The 14,847-nt window shown below is 42.9% G+C and overlaps 1 long non-coding RNA gene across 2 annotated transcripts; it reads left to right on the top strand.

The window, feature by feature from the left end:
* The first annotated feature begins 3,979 nt into the window (after positions 1-3,979).
* LOC115894014 lies at positions 3,980-14,633 on the top strand. 2 transcript variants are annotated; one of them, XR_004054069.1, is made up of 3 exons: positions 3,980-4,082; positions 11,386-11,577; positions 13,557-14,633. It is a non-coding gene; the product is annotated as an uncharacterized LOC115894014 (long non-coding RNA). The 2 variants fall into 2 exon arrangements; XR_004054066.1 differs by having other exon boundaries at positions 13,525-14,633.
* The last annotated feature ends 214 nt before the right edge of the window (positions 14,634-14,847 follow it).

Raw genomic sequence — 14,847 nt, 5'->3', positions numbered from 1 at the left:
CTGAATGATTTAGGCGCATTCAGCAATGAAATAATGTTATTATTTTATAGTAGCTTTAACACAAGAGAAAAAGTGTTTTCCCTATAATTATGATTATTGCCATTAATATCTCCAAGGTTTTTGGTTTTCACTCTACTACCTGTAGGTGTGTGGAGGAGTGCAAAAATCTAGTCCATGTCTATTCTGCAACAGAACAGCCTATCAGATCATTTCCCAGTTAGAAGCACCTGCCTTTCATTGATTCAAATCATACTTTAGCCCTGGGACATTCACTTATGGCATTTTTTTTTTGTGATGATGGTTTATATCAACTTGGGTTTTGCATGTAAATGCCCGTCATTCTTAGAACACCTTACTTAGTTATGATAAGCACAACATCAGTGATTCATGAGAACATAACCCTGAAAACCTCTCCATTTTAGAAACTGCCTTGGTTTTGCAAAGTATTTTATAGAAATACTATGTTCATATTTTAATAGAAATACAATCTTGACAAAACCAAAAAGCAAACTTCTTTCTAGGTAAACTTCCCTATGAGGACTCTGCTATTACATTTTCCTCCTCTGTAGTTAAGTTTCCTGTATCTTTGAGCTTTAGTTCTAGAGTTTCAGATTTTGTAAGGCATTTTAAAAGAATCATCGAATAATAGCTGCTGCTCTAGGACGAGGTTTACTTAGATTGTCCTGACTCTGAACTTCTGAATCCTATGTGCACCTCCTTCTTAATTATGTAAACCCATGACCCTCTGGTCTCTACCTCAAGTTCCTTTCTGCTCCGAGTCCTCTACAAACAAGTCTTTTTATTCCCTATATCCCAAAAGAAAATCACTCTAGTTTTGAAGACTCGTACTTTGCTGATCAACTTCTTTACCTATTCATCCTCCAAGACACATAGTGGTAGTTTGATTAGTAGCAACCTGCCTAGGATAGCAAAATGCATGTCCACTATAATTTCTGTACAGTCAGCTTACATGGTATGCCTCAGGGAGAGCTCTGAGCTACACTTGACTTTAGATTCCCTTGTTAATTCAACAATTAAGACTAATCTGTTACATATTACAACTTATAAAAGACTGTTTCCAACATTTTTTTTTCCAGACAGGGTCTTGTTCTGTTGCCCAGGCTGGAATGCAGTGGTACAATCATAGCTCACCTCTGCCTTGAAGTCCTAGGCTCAAGCAATCCTCCTGTCTCAGCTTCCTGAGTGGTTACGACTACAGGTGTGCACCGCCATGTTGCCTGATCTGGCCTCAAACTCCTGGGCTCAAGCCATCCTCCTGCCTGGTCTGTGTTAGGATTACAAGTGTTGGAATTACAAGTGTGAGCCACCATTCTCAGGCTATTTCTAAGACTATTATGGCACAATGGGTACTCAATAAATATTTGTTGAAAGAATGAATGAATCAACTTATAGTCTTAGATGGAAAAGCCAAAGGATCAGATCTCTTTTCAGTAACCACAGCGCTGGATTGGCAAATGCTGCCTTCTATTTGAAATTGTGTAAAATTCTTCTTTCAGATATAAACTAAAATCAAAGACAACCTCTGAATGCCATCCCATGAAGCAATCTGCTATTGCGATATCAGGTGTGGCTTCTACCACCACAGCCACTGTCAATCTACTTTTTTTTTTTTTTTAGATTCTGTCACCCAGAATGGAGTGCAGTGGTGTGATTTTGGCTCACTGCAGCCTCCGCCTCCTGGGTTCAAGCAACTCTCCTGCCTCAGCTCAACGTGGTAAAACCCCGAGTAGCTGGGACTATGCCAGCATGCCCATGCCACCACACCTGGCTAATTTTTGGAGTTTTAGTAGAAATGGGGTTTTACCATGTTGGTCAGGCTGGTCTCAAACTCCTGGTCTCAAGTGATCTGCCCACCTTGGCCTCCCAAAGTGCTGGGATTACAAGCATGAGCTACTATGCCCGGCCTTCATCCTACATTTCTCTACTCTTCTTCTGTCTCCTCTTATTAAAATCTGAACTGATCCAGGAATCTTCCAGTTCTTGGTGTGCGTGTGCACATACACACACACACACACACACACACACACACACACACACACACATACATATTTTCTTGATCTTAGTCCTAATGAAAAACATGTGGAGCATAGCAAGAAATTCCTTCTTATTCTATGAATAGCAATTCAAGGGATGGTTTCCAAAGAATTATTAAAACACACGCAAGAATTCACATTATACTCCAGTGGGTAGTAACAAATTGAAAACGTTATCAATGCTTTATAATGTGGGGAAAACCCTGAGTATATAACAATCTTGGGCAGTGAAAAAGAAATAACCCAGATTCCACAATTTGAACTGCTGACCTTTTTCTGTAGCTGACCAACATTTTTTCACCTCACTTAGTTTACTAATTTATGATTTTCTTACGCTAAATTTTGCATCCCTTTGGTATAAAGTGCCAGCGTACCTGGAAAATATTTTTGCATTTTACATGCTAGTTAAAATATACCCTCACATAGTTTGTGTCTTTGAAAATAATATAGCACCCTATGATTAATACACCAGACTCATATAAATATAAATAGACATAAATACACACATATATATGTTTCGTCTTACTATAATCCATCTGAGGTTAACTGAGAAAATCCCCATATAACAAACATATGTACAAGTCCCAGCCAATGATCCATTCTAGGGAATGTTAAATAAACCAAATCTGGTTTGGCCAAAGAACTTAGATAGTCCCTTGGAGTTTTCTGCTACATCAGGTGTAACTGAATGTAAAATTTTCTATCTGGAATTTCTGGGGCAATTAAAACTCTTAATAATTCTTTTTCCCTTTGGCTGTACCTTTATTGGTTGGCAATGAATGACTTGGCTTCTGACCAACATAGGAAAAAAAACACTTTTTTCTCAGAAAACTTGTGATGACAGCTGTCATTTTCCAGCTCTCAGATGCCAATGGGAATTGACCCCAATAGTCATAAGCAATAAAGTTCTGTACAGAGAAAATCCTATTTAATGGAGGAGCATTTTCCATTAGGAAATTCCTTCTAATAACAAATAACTAGAAACTACTTTTTGTTCTCTTCACAGGGCCTAGTCCCATGACAGGCCCTCATTCCAGGCCCTACCACGGTGACATCTCTATTGTACCACCAGCTCCCCAAAGTGGTAACAGGAGCCCTGGGCCTGAGCTGCAGCACTGACTCAGCATGCCCCAAATGTCTCCAAGTTTCCAAGGCCACCCCACAGTTGTATAGTAGCTCCAGTCAGGCTCCTGGGGAGGTCTGTCTGACCTCATTACCATGGAGCAAGATAGGATTTTGTAGAACATTCTTTCTTCAGTCTCTTTAAAGAGAACAAGCCAGGACACACACAGACTAGAAGCTGGTTTCTAGGAAATTTAACCTCTCAAAATATGGGCATCATTGAATGTCCCTGATATAGTCATTCTCCAGCTGCCACTGTGTGAAAACAATATACACAAAAGATGAAAGACAACTTTGAATGACTAGCACTGGACTCAGGACTAATGATAAGAGTATTAAAGTCACACATCAGCCTACCCGAAGCACAAATTTTCTTCCCTGAAAGAGTTGAGAAGTGTCACTGTCCAGTGAGGCATTTACTTTCAAACTAAATCCAGTTAAGAAGCTGGGCTGCTGGCCATAACTCCTACAGAAACTAACATATACTTCTGTGCCTCTGACAGCCCGGCCCAGTGATGAGTACACAGTCGTAAATGAATTTCATTTGATATTGTCTGCACTAACACAGCACCAGACTTCAGGACAAACCACAGCTCTGCAGAGCAGAGGTCTGGCCCACTCTCCCCCCACCCCACCCTCCGTGGCTTGGGTCTGCCCTTGTTGTTACGACCTGCCCGAGGTTTCATCAGCATCACCTCTGACTCATACTTCGCATTCAATAGCAAGATGAATTCGCCAGCAATGAGAGCCTGGAAGAGGGCCAGCCTGTTGGTACTAAAGCAGTGCTGGCCCCAACACAGCTGGCTGGGCCAGACGTTGATGGGAAATGGCTGACTGCAGGATAAACAAGCAGCTCCCTTTTTGGTGAGCTTCAGAGGAAGCAGGTGGACAGAATCAAGGCTTCAGGTATGCTCTTCAGAGGCTCTGTGGAGTGGTGGGAGGCTGTAAAACAGCATGGGAGATGGTTGTGGTTCTCCCCCAGGAAAGGCACCGGCAGGGAGAAAGGCAGATTGGCAAACAGTGTGGGCCCACAGTGTGAGCCAGGGGAGAAGCCATCAGGGGACACATCAAGCCGTGAGAGGTAGCTGTTCAGGGACCCCTCAGTTGCCCACCGTCCCACAGAGACATTGGGGGCAGTGTCTGTGCCTCTCTCCCTCACCACCCAAGCTGCTCCACAAGAAATTCTGAGCCCCACTGGGCAAGTGGAGGGAACGAAATGCCTCAAAGTGGAGAAGAATGGAAAGTCTAACTAGCAGTACTGTGGAAGAGCAACACAGACAAGAGGTGTAGAATTAGCTGGGCAGGGTGTGTGAGTTCCTCCTGGTGCCTGCATGCCTGAGAGGACGTCATGCATTGAGCTTGGTTTAGGTTTTAAGGCAGTTTTGGTGTTTGAGGCTTATTTAGCACACATACGTCCAAGGTAGCGTCAGAAAGAATTATAAACTTCGTGTGACTTTTCAAAACAACCCAGTGAGCCCAGTGTTGGCAAATAGCAGTCAGCCGAGATAAGCGGCCATTCTAGGAGCAAAGGCCCTTGTGCCAGGAAAACAAGAACAAGCACGAGCGAGAAGCAGGGCAATGCAATCCACAAACACAATTCATGCTTTACAGCTGTGTGACAATGCTTCTTTTGCTTGGACCTCAGGCTCTGCAAACTGCAGCACAGAGGAGGGTAAGTGTGCAGTGGCCCCTAGAGAAGACTGGTCAGTAATAAAATTGCACCCCACTTTCCTTGCCCCTTTGTGTCCCTGGGTCACTGCCAGGCCTGTCCCAATCCTGCAACATGTGGAAAGCCAGTGTGTTCAGATGGAATAATAGGGGATGCGACCTAAAGAGATTACTAATAAGATTTTCCAGAAAAAGAAAAATAACTATTTTTTAAGCATGAGCAGGGAGAAAGAAAGTTTCTTTGTTTCTAATTGGAAAGCTTTGCAAGCTATTGACTTATTGAGAAAAATGAGAATTGGGTACACAGCCTTGACTTCTGGTGATTTCTGACACTTTCCTCGAAAGCCTGTCACTCCAAATTGAGGGCCCCAGGATTGGCTGTTTTACAGAAGCCCTTATGTATTGAGGTCTTGTATGAAGTGGACCCATGTAAGATGGGGAGGGGTGACAAATGTTGACTCAACCTCAATCGTCAGGTTATGGTTCAAGGTCATTTTCTTAGAGATAGTGAGTCTTCAGAAAACCTTTGAGTAAAGGCAAATGAAAGGCTTGGGTCTAAAAACAGGCTTCCAAAAGTGGAAATAGGACACAGGAAGTGGAGAGTTGGAAAACAAAACAAAACAGATGAGCTGGAATGTAAAGAGCAGACAGAGAGTAGAAAGATGGGGAGAGACTCTCTAAGGAAAGCTGTGAAGGAAGAGGATTGTGGCCTCTTGGCTTTATTTTCAGTTAGTGCCTCACACAATTCATAAGGTGAGGCTCCCGCACATTCTGGCCTGTTCTCCCCAGTTGTGGGGGTGAGGAGGTAAGTGAACTACACCCAGACTTCTTGCAGCTGTCGTCTCAATATCAGGTATCTGCGAGGTGGGGAGAGAGGTGGGAGGATTGATAAGGGGTTGTATAATTACTGGGAACTCCAGCCAATGTAACACATGCTTATGTGGGCCTATGTAGTTAGGTTTCACAATCCCTATTGCCTGTGCCAGACCCTGAACTAAATACTGGAGATGTCGAGATCAAGAAGGCATGATTCCTGCCCTTAGGAGTGCACCATCAAAGGAGATGAGGAGTGCATTTCCTCAAAGGAGGAGACAGATAAGAAAACTAAACATTTTGATTCAGTATGTTTTGGGATGCAGGTAGGAACCAGGGCTGCAGGGCCAGGGAAAGGGGGCACCTCCCCCAAAGACAAAGTTCCTATCCTCAGTCCCACAGAACAGCTTACAAGACTCCTCCTCAGGTGCAGCTAGGTCGGAGGGTACGGCCATCTCCAGCTATCTCCTACATCGCCTCTATTTTCTTACTGTCTCCTTCTAGTCTAGGTCTTGCCAATCCTATACACTTCGTTTCCAGCTCTGTTATGCCTTCAGGCTACTGGCTGAGCCTTTTTCTTTTACTGCTAAAGCATAGCATACATTTTCCTACATTTCCTCCCTACCCTCTCGTTTTTCACCCACCCCTTGATGTCAAGTTCCTCTCTGTACCACTTTATCATAATCTCCCTCTTGAAGAAGAACCACCAGTGATTTCCTCATCACTAAATCCAGTGATCCTCATTGATATTATTATACAGAGAGCTGACTGGCAAGTATCACACTACAAGCTAAAACTCTCCCCTCTTTCAGCTTCCCAGGCCTGTCTGCCCTTGTTCTTCCCACAGTTCTCCTGTGCTTTCTTCATTAGCACCAATTCCCTTTCCCATCTCATAAGTGGGGGTGTTCCCCAGTGAACAGCCGCAGGGAACGCACCTTCATCTAGAGTACCAGCTCTTCTCCCTGCTGATGACACCCAAGTCTTTTTCTCTAGGTCTGATCCTTCATCTTATTTCCAGTCCAGAATTTCTAATCATGTACTGGTCAGGTTCACATTCATGGTCATCTGTGTCTCTCAGGGTTCCTAGCACAGTACATTGCATAGATATGGACACAATAATATTATATATATAAATACAATAATATTAAGCTTAATGATGAGTGAACGAAGGAACAGATAAAACATCCCAGTCTCCTTCAGAAAATCCCACTTTGTCACTTCTGCCTTTCTTTCCTGACCATGGTTTCTGGCCTGTTATCTTCCAAGAGACAGAAAATTTATTATTATTTTCCTAGAGGAGTCTCATCCCCAAAGCCTGGAAATGGGGCTTTGTATTATCCATCTAAAGATGAGTATTGTTATCTTTCACCCCTCCGTTCTCTTTTCAGTGCCTCATTTTCTTTCTTGGTGAAATGGAATAAAAGTGATCAGCCCTTGTGACAAGTCATATTATTCACAGTAACATTGTTTTGTCTTGTAAGTGACTGACATTAGGACTCACATATGAACTGATTTATACCCTAACTTCAAAATGCCCTTTCTCACGATCTTTAACCCCAAAGCAACAGTAATAGCTGGACTAATAGCACTTGTAGTATGCCAGGCACTGTGCTGGGCTAAGTGCTTTACATGTGTTATCTTTCCGAATCTTTTCCAAAACCTTATAAAGCAGAAACCATTTCCACAGAAGGAAACTGAGGTTTAGGGAAGTTGAAGTAACTGGCTTAAGTGGTAGAGGCAGGGTTCAGGGAAACATGAGAACATCCCACTCTCAACATCTCACCACACAGCCTCTTGCGTCTATTGGATTCAGTTACAGGAGGCTTGAGTTGGTTCACATCTACAAATAATTGAATGTCTGTTACCTGCTGAGCATTGGGGGATACAAAGGTTTAAAAAGATCAAGTCCGTGATCTCAAGGAGCTTACAGTCTAGAGGAAGAGAACCAACATGAGACTGATGCCTGTGCAGTGAAATGAGACTTTTGGATGAAAGGGTTACATTTACACAAAGCACGCACAGTTTAGTATTACATGTCCCTGCCCTTGAAGAAGATCCCAGCTGCTAGAGTTTTGACTATGCAGTGTTTCAGATTTAGTTTCCCCTCCTCTTTGATCAGGCTCCTCTGCCTTTCTAAAGCTCATACTATACATATAATTTCCATTCAAATTCAAAATCTTTCCAATTATTGTAGTGAATGCAATGTTATTCAAGGATTTTTTTTTTCCTGAAAGAGCACCTATCTGACATGCATTTTTAATTTTATGTGCAATATGCAAATGTCATCACTGTAGTTGTTAACCGCAGTGCAGGATTGCAATTAACTATGGAGCTGTGCATTTTAGTTATATGCTAATGCTAATGAGATTTTCATAAAGCAAGTCCAATTACCAGCCCTATTTTTTAACTGCAAGAGCTAGTGCAAAGCAAAGGTGTTGACTTTCTTTAGAATAAATTACCCTTTGTCCTTGGCTCCTTCATCATATTCAATCATCCTAAAAAGTAACTCCTGCTACTTTGAATATTGTATCCTGCCTTGCTCTCCAGTACAATATTAATGGAGACTGTGGGCAAGATTGTTTAGAAACCAATTTACACTGCACAGGCAGTGGGAAAACTTCCTCCAAATGTAAACTACTCCAACAGAGGAGCAGAGCTTTGAATACTCAAAGTAAACAGGACCTAGAGGAGACTGAAGACCCAGACAGTGAGTTAGCAAAAATAAATCACAACAGAGCGTGTATGTGGTGTAACCTTGCACAGAGAAAACACGAGCAGTGAATGGGTATTTAAACTCAGATTTATGATCAACTGTGTCACTAGTGGAAGACAACCACCTTAGCGGGATATTTATTCATTCATTCATTCATTCATTCATTCATTCATTCAAGAAACAAGTTATAGGGCTTCTGTGTTCCAGACACTAAATTAGACACTGAAGGTTCAAATATGAATCATATAGGTGAGGAGAGACAGACTTTCATATTTTATTTCTGTACTAATTGATTCTTTTACAAAAAGAAAGTGTCTGTGAATTACTTGGGCAGTGACAGAATGAATAAGCACAATGCCTGCCTTCAGTGAGCTTATGGTCAAGTAAAAGGATACAAATATGTAAAATAATTTTAAAAGGACACAAACATGTAAAATAAAGTGTGACACATGAGGTATTTTTAGAGGGGGACAAAATGAAGGCAAAGGTCAGTTTGGAGAAGGAAGGTGATGGGGGGAAAAGCTTCTTAAAAGATAAGGAGATTCTTGAGCTGAACCTTGAAGGTGGATAGGCATTAGCTAGAACAGGGTGAGAGGTCAGTCCAGAAAAGAACAATCTGAAGAAAGCACAGAAGTATGCAACAGCCCAGGTGACTGTAAGTGATCCAAGGTCACTGGAAGCACAGGGTATGCAGCAGAGCCAAGATGAAAGGTAAAGTTGGAAAGGAGCCACTGAGAGGTTTTCAGCAGGAGAATAAACAATCAGACATGCCTCTTGGGTAGCAAAGTGGAACAAGGGTGAAAGGTGAGTGGGTGGGGGCAAGTAAATCACCCACCCACAGAAACCACTTCTCTGTTCAACTCAGACCCTGAGACAAATGATCAGGTTATATTTCCCCTCAAGACATTTCCTGTGTCCCTGTAGAAGGCTATGAAACAACAAAGTACTCTTTATTTTTAATATTTTTTTCCAGAAAGAAAATATGGGAGAGAGGGAAAAAAGCTTGATGACATTGATACACAGTTTGAGTGTCTTTTCTGCTCTGGATCAACTTTGAACCAAGATGAAAGAAACATAGAAACAAAACCACAAGAGAAGAAAAGGCGAGAAAAATAAGGGGAGAGAGGATGATAAGAATAGTACCAGGCTGGGCTCAGGGTTTCACGCCTGTAATCCCAGCACTTTGGGAGGCCAAGGCGGGTGGGATCGCCTGAGGTCAGGAGTTCGAGACCAGCCTGGCCAACATGGTGAAATCCCGTCTCTACCAAAAATACAAAAATTAGCTGGGCGTGGTAGTGCGCACATGTAATCTCAGCTACCTGGGAGGCTGAGGCAGGAGACTCACTTGAACCTGGGAGGCGGAGGTTGCAGTGAGCAGAGATCATGCCATTGCATTCCAGCCTGGGTGGCAAGAGCGGAACTCCGTCTCAAAAAAAAAAAAAAAGTATCAAAAATGAAGTAGAATTAGGTCTGGGTAATCGTAATACCTTTTCTCCTTTTAATACCAACCTGCCCCCAAACTCCTGCCACCTCTGCCTGGGAGAGGAAAGCCAGGAATTGAGAAAGGAAAGTGGAACAAGGGAATCTTCTGGAGTTGTCAATAGAAGCAGACGTCCATTCGAGGTAGAAGTACACAGAGTTCCACTTCGTTGTAACAAGGATGAAAGGTTAAAAGTCCCAGTACATAGGCAAATATATTTAGTGGTGGAAAGTTGAGGAGTTTCTATCAGATGTCTTCTGCTTTAATTGTGAAATATGAAGTAAAGTTATCTGCCCTGAGGGGAGAAGTGGGAATTCAAACAATGAAAACATTTGAGCAAATAGTGGGGTTCGTCCAGAATTGGGGTTTTGCTAAATAATTTCAGTGGAAGGATCAAGGGTCAAGGGAATTTAGAATATAAGTAATCTGTTCTGATAGGAGGAAACTCAAGACAAAAGTGCCTGGTGGATGGGCAGAAAGGAGAGAGGAGGAGTGATGGGAATAACAGAGTAAGCTGGAGGGAGGGGGATGTAGCTGGAGGGCAGTCATCTGTACTTGTTATCTCAGGGAGGATGTCCAGGTCTAGGGTGAAGCTGTGAGAATGGAAGTCAGAGATGGGGTATGGAAGCTCACTGCAAGATGAGGAGGTCAGAGAACTGAGTGCTCAGTGGTTAGATGGGTCAGATAGAAAGAATATGAAACAAATGCCAGGCTTCAATGACTGAGGAGGAGTGAGCAGAAAACCAAAAGAGAACAACATCACGGAAGGGAAGCAGGGTCTTGGCCTGATGACCTGGGCCTTCAGGGAGCAGGAATCCTGAGGCAGATGTTGGTGAGTTTTAACCTCATCCTTTCATCATTTTTCTTGCTGATAGAGCCTTCCTTCCATATTAGGTCACATGTATGAGCTTATGACCCAACCCCAGTCAACAGAACTAGGGGGCAATAAGATGGGGGCTTCTAGGAAAGATTTTCCTCCTGGTTAGGAAATTGTAGGTGAGGAGAAATTGCACTTTCCACCTTTTGACATTATAGTAGGTTGAATAATTCCCCTGAGAGATATCAGGTTCCCCAGGGGGAACCTGTAAATGTTACCTTGTATGGAAAAAGAGTCTTTGTAGATACGATTAAGTTTAGGATCTTGAGATGGGGAGAATATCCTGAATTGTCCAGGTGGGCCCTAAATGCAGTCACAAAGTGACATTTTAAGAGAGGGGTAGAGGGAGATTTGATATAGACAGAGAGAACACACACGCGCGCACACACACACACACACACACACACACATACACGAGAAGGTAATGTGAAGGTAGAGTCAGAGATTGGAGTGATGTGGCCACAAGCCAAAGAATGTTGGCAGCTATCAGAATCTGGAAGAGGCAAGAAACAGATTATCCTCTAGAGCCTTCAGAGGGAGGATAGCCCTGCTAACACTTTGATGTCAGCCCAGTGACACATCAGACCTCTGGCTTCTAGATCAGTGAGAGAATAAATTGTTGTTGTTTTAAGAACCAAGTTTGTGGTATTTGTTACAGAAGCCATAGGAAACTAATTCAGATGTAGCAGTGAGTGATGTGATGACTGGAGTGGCAGCAGCTATCTTGAAACTATGAGGACACAAACCTGAGGATAAAATTAAATTCAATATCCTGGAGAAGACAGAGTGGAAAGATGGAAAGACCTGTTGAATTAGCCACGTATCACTCAACCTTTTGACTTCTTATCATGTAAGATAATAAATGTCTTTATTGTTTATGGCTCTTCTGGTTGGATATTCTGTTACCTGCAGCCACAAGCATTCTAATTGATACAGGCCTATCCAAAAGGGTGGGAGAGTCCTGGTTGGGAAGCAGCAGCGGGTACTAAGGAAGAAATTTGACCCACTTTGCAACACTGAGAAGGGGGCATAAAATGAAAAATGAGCAGCTCCCATTTGAGTTAGGAGCAGAACAGGTAACTTGGGGAGAGTCAGAAGCTTAAGAAAATGGTAAGGGAAAAGATTGTAGGGATAGGGGCATTTGTTAATTATGCAATAGGCCTTTTCTTTTCTTTTTTTTTTTTTTTTTTTTGAGACGGAGTCTCGCTCTGTCGCCCAGGCTGGAGTGCAGTGGCCGGATCTCAGCTCACTGCAAGCTCTGCCTCCCGGGTTTACACCGTTCTCCTGCCTCAGCCTCCCGAGTAGCTGGGACTACAGGCGCCCGCCACCTCGCCTGGCTAGTTTTTTTTGTATTTTTTAGTAGAGACGGGGTTTCACCATGTTAGCCAGGATGGTCTCGATCTCCTGACCTCGTGATCCACCCGTCTCGGCCTCCCAAAGTGCTGGGATTACAGACTTGAGCCACCGCGCCCGGCCGCAATAGGCCTTTTCAAAGGCAGTAAAAGCTTAGGAAGAGGAAGATAATTGGGAGGTATTCTGAGAAAATGATTATGTGAATCACGACACCGTATTGTTGTGATGAAATTACATAGAGTATGTATACATATATATATATATATATATAATGTAGGTGGAGTGGGGAATAAGGAGAGACTTGCACTTTGGTAGATTTAACCAGTCCCAGGGTTGCCAAGAAAACATTTCTACCAATGCCAGGACCAAAGTGGCTTTTAAACTTTAATGCTCATAAGGTTCATGGAGTTTGCTAAAAATCTTAAACATTCCTAAGCCCCAGGACCAAGATCCTGATTCAGTAGATCTCAGTAGGGTCCAGAAACCTGCATTTCTAATGAGTATCCCAAGTGATTCTACTGCCATTGATTTGAAACACACTGTCCAAAACACTTGCTTTCACATGTTTTTGACTAAAATCTGCATTAAGAAATACATGTTGTGGCATAAGCCACATGCACACACCCACACATATGCATGCATACACCTACAAGCACAAACATGTGTACAAGGCAGGTAAAACAATCTGGCTTAACCAAATACACATTTATTTTTCATTTATACAAAATCCAAAGCTGATGTCCCTGGCCAGGTGACTCCATTTGGATGACACTCTTCCAAATGATGGCTCAGGGTCCAGGCTGCTTCCACATGTGCCTCTGAGATCATGTGGCTTCAAGATTGCCCTGGTGTCATCTAGTGGCATATGGAAAGAAGAAAGCGTGGAGGAGCCTGTGTGGGAGGGTTTTAAGGGCCATATCTGAAAGTGGCATATATCTCTCCAGACACACTGTATCAGCTGGGTCTCAGTCACATGGCTGGTTGTCGAGGCTGGGAGAGGTAGAGGAGCCCACAGGTCCTGGTAAGCACCATCAGACTCTCCACTGTAGACTGAGATGTGTGTATTTAACCAAGACCAAAGTTTCACAAAATAATACTCCTATCATATCCAAATCCTCTGATAGTTTTCTGTTTTGTTCCACCCCATTCTTTTCTACTTTATTTTTCAAAACGTCAGTCTTCACAACCAAATTGATCTCATGTTCAACGAAACTCAACAAGTCACAGTTTGGAAAGCATCATCCTGGAGGATGTTGCCATTTGGCCAATGGGATGGGTGGTCCCACATTTTTGAGGGACTCTGTTTTCTTTGAATATATATTCAGCACGCCCACAGTCTGGCCCACTCAGTAAGTGGTCACCATCATTGCTCTCATGATTGTGGTGGTGAAAAATACAAAGGGTTCCCCAGAAATGACATTTTTTTTTTTTTTGCAATTAACAGCATGTAAGATAGCCTCCTTTTGGTTGTTTAAGACTTTAGAACAGAAACTTGCTAGTGGAGCAAGATGAAGGAGGAAAAAGAGCTGGAAGACGCGTGTCTACACTGAGGGCAGGATGGAATCTACAGAGCGCCTCTGCCACTGTGCTTACCGTGTGGTTCCCTTTCTCCCTGCACTTGGATCAGACACGTAAGATTCACCAGATGTGCAACCTTTGGAACCAGCTGGAAAAACCAGAAACCCAAAGCCATAGTAGACACTTCCATAGGGATTTCCTACCTCTTTTGGTCTGGACTGACCCAATGATGAGTTATTGAATTTGACCCTCGATTGTATTTCTGAAGCTCCAGGTTGGAAATGGGGTGAGTAAGTGAGAAGGAGCCGCCCTGACTCCGGCTCCTCCCCACACCCAAACTCTTCTCACCCTTCCCAGCTGTCTCAGACACAGGCTTGGGGAAGGAAGAGATACACGCAGGGAATGGGAAAGAGGATTAGGAAAAGGTGTGGAGATGGGAAAAGGAAGGGAGAAGAGTGGGAGAGAGGAGAAGGGAAATCAGGGGACGTACTCCAGAGCAAATTTTTACCAGATGAAGAGAAAAAAAGAGGAAAGGCTGTTTAGCTTTCACTCCACCTCACGCATGGATTTAGGAGAACATGACTACAGGACTCAGTTTTTGAAACTGTAGCTTCTGGAAGCTACAGTTCTGAGTTTCTGAGTTTCATGAAAAATGAAAAGTACCTGAGGAAAATGCTAAATATTATTCCAGAATCATAGAACAAGGACTGCTCACTTTAGACAGGTTAATGTGTAGCTCTTGGATAAAAATTTAGAAAGAGGCAGCTGGTTGGAAAGTCCAGCAGGGGCACCAAGCCAAAGACCTGGAGCAGCTCGCAGCCCAGCCTTACACTGGAGTAACCTGAGCCCTCAGAGAATCCAGGAGGTGAGGCTACAATCCAGCATTCTATTTTTAATTCACAGTGTGGAGATAAGAGTTAAATATAAAGCAGATTAAGACTTCCCTTAAATCTCCTCTATAAAAGAAAAACTGGAATTAATCTACAGGAGCACTCCATGGATAGCTCAATACCATCATTTTTTAAGAATAAAATTAGAAGCAGAAAACTGTGTCCTTATCTTTTTGACATCCAAGAATTATTGCCATCAAAGTACTACAGCCCATGAAATTACTTTCCAGGTTACACTCATTAGATTTAGCATTTTCATTCTGTAGACCTGTGGTTTTAATGGAAAAGAAAAAAAAAAAAATCCCTCCTTTCATAGTACAACTGTTCCCATATACTGGCCCATTAATGGGATGCTAATG

The sequence above is a fragment of the Rhinopithecus roxellana genome, chromosome 2, assembly GCF_007565055.1.
Source record: "Rhinopithecus roxellana isolate Shanxi Qingling chromosome 2, ASM756505v1, whole genome shotgun sequence".
NCBI lineage: Eukaryota > Metazoa > Chordata > Mammalia > Primates > Cercopithecidae > Rhinopithecus > Rhinopithecus roxellana.
This window is presented reverse-complemented; position numbering and strand designations above follow the sequence as displayed.